At 41.2% G+C, this 6,814-nt stretch overlaps 1 non-coding gene across 1 annotated transcript; it reads left to right on the forward strand.

Annotated features, from left to right (window-relative positions):
- The first annotated feature begins 6,316 nt into the window (after window positions 1–6,316).
- LOC142427143 (small nucleolar RNA SNORA61) lies at window positions 6,317–6,438 on the forward strand. Its single transcript, XR_012779960.1, has one exon. It is a non-coding gene; the product is annotated as a small nucleolar RNA SNORA61 (small nucleolar RNA).
- The last annotated feature ends 376 nt before the right edge of the window (window positions 6,439–6,814 follow it).

Consider the following 6,814-nt stretch of genomic DNA (forward strand, 5'->3'; position numbering starts at 1 on the left):
TGCTGAGATGCTTACTCACTCACTGATTCGGCTTTCCTCCTGCAGTCGGCATCATTGCGTCTATTTTGTGAGATGGAGGAGGACTTTGTAGATCGGTTGTTGGACTTCTGGGTTAATGTTGGATTTGTGGGTTTGGGCAGCACTGGGTTGGGATATTTTCTTGATGTGCACTTAACCTTTATATAAAATTCTCTCTTATACATGAGTTTCTGTGGATTTGTTTTTCTGAAGTACCCAGACTAACACAGATATCTTGTCATCTTTGTTTTCCTGCAGTTTAGTTTTTTCACTTGGCAACCTGGCTTGGAAAGTTTCCATGTCGATATATGAATAGAATTCATGCGTGCTCAGATGGTGTTGTGGTCAGGCACTGGGCGGCTCAGTGCAAAGTCAACAGTTCAAAACCAGCAGCTGCTCCGCTGCCCAGAAGCTCACAGAGGCTGCCCCTGTCCTAGAGGACCACTATGAGTTTACATCAACGTGATCACAGTCAGTTTGGTTTTTGTTTGGTTGGTTGGTCTTCAGCTAAGAATGGCTTCATCACAGTTGATACACCTGTTTTGAGTGTTGAGGAGTATTTAGGTGGCTTTCTGATTTCAGTGAACATCATGTTTCTGCTCCCCAGTAAACGAGTATCTACCGATTGAAGGAAGATTTGGAAGAGTGCAGCCGACAAGCGTGGATGGGCTATGCTCCTACAGCTGGATGGTTAAATGGCTGTCCTAGTTTTCAAGTCCTCCAGCAAGGGAGGGGCATGCTCTGTCCCACACTCTCATGGAAAATAGACATTATCAAACTTTTTAAAGAAACATCAAATCCTTTAAAACTTAAAAAAAATTTATTGTGGGACTCTAACAGATAATTTGCCATTTGACCTATTTTTATGGGTACAATTCAATGAGATGACTTATGTGCACCATGTTGTGTAACCAGTCCAATTGTTTAATGTTGCCAGTCGGCTGTGTGAATGAGGTAACCAGTGGTGGCTTTGATTTGCACTTCTCCCACGTCTGGAAAGGTTAAGCTTCTCTTTTAGTCACTTGTATTTCTTTTTGGCAGTTGTTTGTATTTCTTTTTGGTGTATTATCTGTTCATAATCTTGACTCAGAGTCCTGGTGCCACAGGCACGGAGCTATTCTGGGGAATAAAGATGAGACCGTCTTTCAAAGATTCCCAGGGTTTCTGGGAAGCCCTGGGGAGCAGTTCTAATCTGTCCTACAGGCTCGCTACGAACCAGAATCAACTCTGTGGTAATGGGTGTGCTCTTTCTTGGATTTTCTAATTTATCATCCTTTGGGAGCCTCCCAGACATAACATAGTTAGTTGGATAAGTATGTGAATGTTTTGTGAACTATACTAACCATTAAAAAGTATTGAGAGTATTTATGACTGATACTACATGTAATATGAAAAGATATCCCAGCCTCTCAACACAGGCTGGAAGAGAACAATGATCAGAGTAATAAGAAAACAACAATAAAATTCGTTTCTAGCATTTATCTAGCAGTTATGTGTTACAGATCATGTATGGTGAACACCGGTCAAAATGCTTTACATATCTGAGTAGTTTAGTGCTCCTATACATCCCTAGGAGATTTCTTTGAACTTGCCAAAAATCGCACTGTAAATGGTAAAGGCAGGCTCTCACAAGTGTGAGCAGTCTGCCTATAGAGTCTACTACCTTATGCTCCTATAGCTTTAGAAAAATCGATCCTTTTCATCAGGTTACGTTTTGGAAATCATTTTATTGGGGGCTCATGCAACTCTTATCACAATCCATACATCCATGGGGTCAAGCACATTTGTACATTTGGTGTCATCATCACTCTCAAAACATTTGCTTTCTATTAGAGCCCTTGGTATCCGCTTCTCATTTTCCCTCCCTCCCCACCCCCATGAACCCTTGATAATTTATAAATTATTATTATTTTGTCATGTCTTACACTGACCCATCATGTTATTTTTACAACAGAAAATATCGGTAGAGAGGGACCAGGGGACCTTTACAGTCATGGCTTCAGGAATTAGCTTCACCTTAGTAAGGGACATGATAGCTATTTTGTAAGTTTATAACTCTGCTTTAATAGTTGGTTCTGCATGAGCTGATGTCAGAGAACTGAGCTATGCTAACCAAATTCACAAGAGACTCACTAATTTGCAAATCACAACTATTTCAAATGTGTTCCTTTCTAGTAAGAGCCTTCACTGCCAAGAGAAATGGGATGTTCATTACAGTATATGCATGTCCCAGTAGGAAAGTCCAAATTGGCAAACCGATGAAAATTTCCATCAGAAGGTTGTTCTGTGAGAACTAAGTTTGGACCGTGGGAATTGGATTCACTGGGGAAGGGGTGTCACTGCAGAATGGAATGAGCCCCTGTCCACAAACACTTCTGTGCAAGAACAGAATACTCCTCTTGGTTCTAAGTTCGGTTCTATGGCAGATCCACACTTGAACAAGCTATAAGCAAGCCCACCTTGATTCATTCCCTTGCTTCCCTTTCCTGCCTGAGAGATTGGGAAGTCTATGGAAAGTCATGCATTTGGGGGAGGAGGTAAGGGTCCCCTTGAACATCATGTGCTCTTTGTTCTCCACTTATTGGATCCCTGTTGCTGAAGTGACACCTCCCTTGTCCTTTTCCAGAAGACCACCAGCTGCTTCTTTGCCATTCCTGGTGCATAGGAAGCTTTCAGCTGCCCCCAGAACACATTGAGGCCAGTGCTGTCTGAAGTACCATCAGCCTGTTTGCTCATTCCCTTCTGTAGGGCTAGGCTAGAGATGGGATTCAGCGGTTTTAGAACTGATACCTAATTTTTGGTTGTTTGGCCAACCAGTTGCTACAGTGGCACTTGTAATCAGTGGTCCCTCTAAGGTGGGTAACTGGGCAGATGCCCAATGTAGAAATCACAAATGTATACCCCTTACTTTTTAAAATGTTCACCTGTGCACCGGTGTATTCTAAGCGCCCATAGACATGGTCATTGTATCCAGAGGTGTGAAAAATTAGATGGACCTTGGATCTGGTTTTCAACATTTTCTCTACTTTTGTTTCTTCATATTAGGGTTTATCTCAGATATGTTATGTCATTTGGGGATCACTCTCTTGTGTTTGTGTTATGTATTTTTCTGTTTTTCAGTATAGGAAACCCAGGAATGATGAACCTATGGTGGCCACAAATGGAAATAAGAAGGGTTGTGGGGGGTACCGTGTTGGTGATTGGGGAGTAGGGTGTAAAAGGGTAAAAGGCACCCTATCCTGAGGAGTCCAAGAAGGTGAAAAGAATGTTTTGAAACTGATTGTGGTAGCAGTTACACAAAACTGCTTGATGTGATTGAACTATGGAATGATATGATATATGTATTAACTCCCACCCCTGCAAGAGAATTAGATGGACCTATGCTTATATTTTTTCACATTGTTATTTTTTTTGCATGTATCACTTCGGTAATAAGCATGTGACACAGAGATAACAAGTGTCAAACAACCAGTGCACCTACTCATGACATCTTGCCATTCATTGTAGCTTTGTGTTAAACATCAAATTCCCATGGGATATGATGAGTGAATTATGCAATTCAAAAAACTGAAAAAATATTGTCAGGACAATTGCTATCATAAGTCCAGCAGAAGTGACAGGAGTTTTCAAAGGGCATCATAAAATCTTCAGAGAAGAAAAATCACCTGTGTCTAAGATATCAAACACAAAGATTATTAATCTAATTGGCCTCCGGTTAAGGATAAATCACACGGCCGATGATGCGTGAATACAAGGGAAGACTAGTCAAGAAGCAATATGGAAATATCATAAATAATAGTTTTCATTGTGTTTGTTGGGTATTATTTAAGATTTGTTATTAAGATTCTAAAGCTCTTTTTTATTTTATTTTATTAAATAATTTATTGTGTACCTCAGCTTAACTATGTGAAATAGTAAACTACCTTTCAGTATGTAGCTTTCTTATATTTAAAATGGTCATTAGGGCAGCAAGCTAGTTGTTACATTATTTGAATCGCCAGCCTGGTTGTTACATTGTTGAATCACCAGCCTGGTTGTTACATTGTTTGTATCTCCAGCCTGGTTGTTACATTGTTTGAATCTCATTGGCCTAACCACTGAGATGCCTTTTTCCTTTTTCTCTGATTTCTGCTTCAGATTGTTTCAATTTCCAACTGCTTCTTCCACAAGACATGAGGCGTGGCCACCAAAGGTCTCTGCAATTTACATCTTGCTTCTTCCCTTGGAATCTTATGGCTGAAATTCAGAAGGAGCTCCCAGAAAAGAAAGAGCTATTTTCAGTGGAAGGAAGAGGTTCTGGGATAGTCAATAGATTATCTCCATTGTCAGCCCAACTAGGAATCAAGCAGATGCCGGTGCGTGTGTTTTGTTTTGTTCTAGCAGCACAAATAAAGTGATTTCAAAAGAGTGCGTTTGAAGTGAGGAAGATAAGATTCTTCTAAGTGTCCGAAACATATCATGAAGAGTCCACTTATCTTTCCAATTAAAGCATAATGTCCTGAAAACTGCAGGATGTAGTAAAATATGTTGGTCTGCGGGGTCTAAATCCTATATTTGCAACTTACCAGCAAGTGCCCTTGATTAAGTGAATCCACTAGATGGAGTCTGATTTTTGTTCCTTGAAAATTGGAAGAGAACAATGTGTCCCTCATGGTGATGTTAAAGCGATCAAATAAAATACGCAAACATCAGCCAGGATAAGCAATCATTACGTGCTAGTAACCTTCTGTCCCCAGTGTTTATACAGCAAGTTAGCGGCAGCTAGGTGACTTGATCCCAGCATTCCTGGTTTACAGCTCAAAGTACGCAGGGTGGTTGCCCTATCATTGCCCCCACCTGATAAGGTCTTACCATACATGTGGCGTTCTCACAGGAGTGTAATGACCTTCAAAGGCTTATTAGTCCATCCTGTCATTTCTCCTTCCGTCACCTTATACACATTGTCGATGGAGCTAAAGATAATGGAAAAGGTGACCCTTGGGATTAAGTAAAGCATTATCGGCTGATACCAATAACACCTTTATCAATCAGTGTAGGGCTGAGCAAGAACTCTTGGTCTTGGCACACAGAGGTCCTCTTAATTAAAGTCCATCACTCGGGAAGAAAAAATGATTTGACACAAAGAGCATTCACCTCAAAGAGAGAGCTGTTTAATTCAGCTAATTCAGCACATTCAATGAAAATCAAGATGAGTCATGGATGAGATGTCAACATAAAGAGCTGCCAAACTTTGAAATAAGTGTTTGCAGAGAATTGTTAATACCACCAGTGTAGCAACAACAACAAACAAAATAGCGAAAAACACAACAAAGCTAGATAACGCTCAGAAAACTACGGGGAGCAGTTCCACCCTGGCCCCTAGGGGCACTGTGAGTCCTCGCAGTTCTCCCTGTTACTCCCAGTGAAGGATGTGATTAATACTATCATCCTTACTGCCCAGCTGGGGGAGGGGTGGCCCAGAGACTCGCCTCATCTACATACTAGGTCAGGGGGGTGAGGCTTTGCTCTTGAAAAGTGTGAAAAACCCATGATCATCAAGCTGATTTAGACTCCAGTAGACCATGTATGTCCCGGCATAGACCTGTCCCAGGGTGTTTTCTTGCCTGCACTATTTATGGAAGAAGATTACCAGCCTTTTCTTACCTGGAGCCACTGGGTGAGGTTCAGTCGGTAGTCAAGCGCAAGCCATGTACACTACCAAGGGACCCTTGAAGAGGGTGTGGAAGGATCTTAATTTCTGTAAGGTGCTGTCTAATGCGTCATGTGATGGCTGGCTTCGTTGCTGTGTCCACAAAGGAAATCAAGATTCCTTTTCCACCTCAACACTCAAAGGAGGGGACAGGTGATAGCAGAAGCCAGTAATATCCTTTGTGTCCCATCAAGATCTCCTGCGTTCTCTTCTAGGGGCCAGTTACAGATATAGTGAGTTGCCCTGAGCCATTTGAACTGCTTGATAGATTAGTTAACTGTTTGTTTCTTATGTTATCTATCTATATAAATATATACAAAATTATTAGTGTCCTGGTTTTGTTTCTCTAGAAAGCCCTGTCTAACCCAGGGTTCCATAACAATTAACTGGAGTGTGAGAAATTAGTGACAACGTGAGTGGTTTGTGTTCTACAGACAAAATCAGGGCGGGTCAAAGGCAAACACTGGTACTTGATTTTCTCCCCACATAGAAGCCTGGTTTTGTTTTCCTTTATTTGGGGAATGAAAGAAAATCCAAAGAGGCCTGATAGCACTTGTAGCATCTTAGGAATTCTTCAGAAACTGTATTCCCAAAGAAAATATCATTCAGACCCTCCAGTTCCCTTTCCCATCAGATCAAAACACTCGTCTGGGTGGTTGTAAAAGGAGGAAAGAAACATTGAAGCCCGCCCCTCAGTGCTCTTGGAGCCAGGGCTAGTTTTTCAGACAGGGTCAAAAAAAGAAAAGAAAAGAAAATATCATTCTGTTCAATTAAGAGGAAAAACCCATAGTAACACAATATCAGTACTGTGCTGAATACTATGGTTTTGATCCATAGGGCTCGTTTGGTTACTTAGTAAACATAGTTTTTAAGACTTTCTTCCTAGTCTGTCTGAGTCTGGGAGCTCTGCTGAGATCTGTGTACCATGTGTGACTCTCCTGGTATTCTAAATACTGGTGGCATCGCTTCTGCCATCCTAGAAATATGAAAGCCAACCCGACAGGTAGGGTGGAGTGAGAGCATAAGAGGTCACTAAAATTAGTATATATTTAACTTGGACAGTGCTCTCATTTGCCATATTAATGCACAATGACAACTTTATAATAA

Source organism: Tenrec ecaudatus, chromosome 14, assembly GCF_050624435.1.
Source record: "Tenrec ecaudatus isolate mTenEca1 chromosome 14, mTenEca1.hap1, whole genome shotgun sequence".
Classification (NCBI taxonomy): Eukaryota; Metazoa; Chordata; class Mammalia; order Afrosoricida; family Tenrecidae; genus Tenrec; species Tenrec ecaudatus.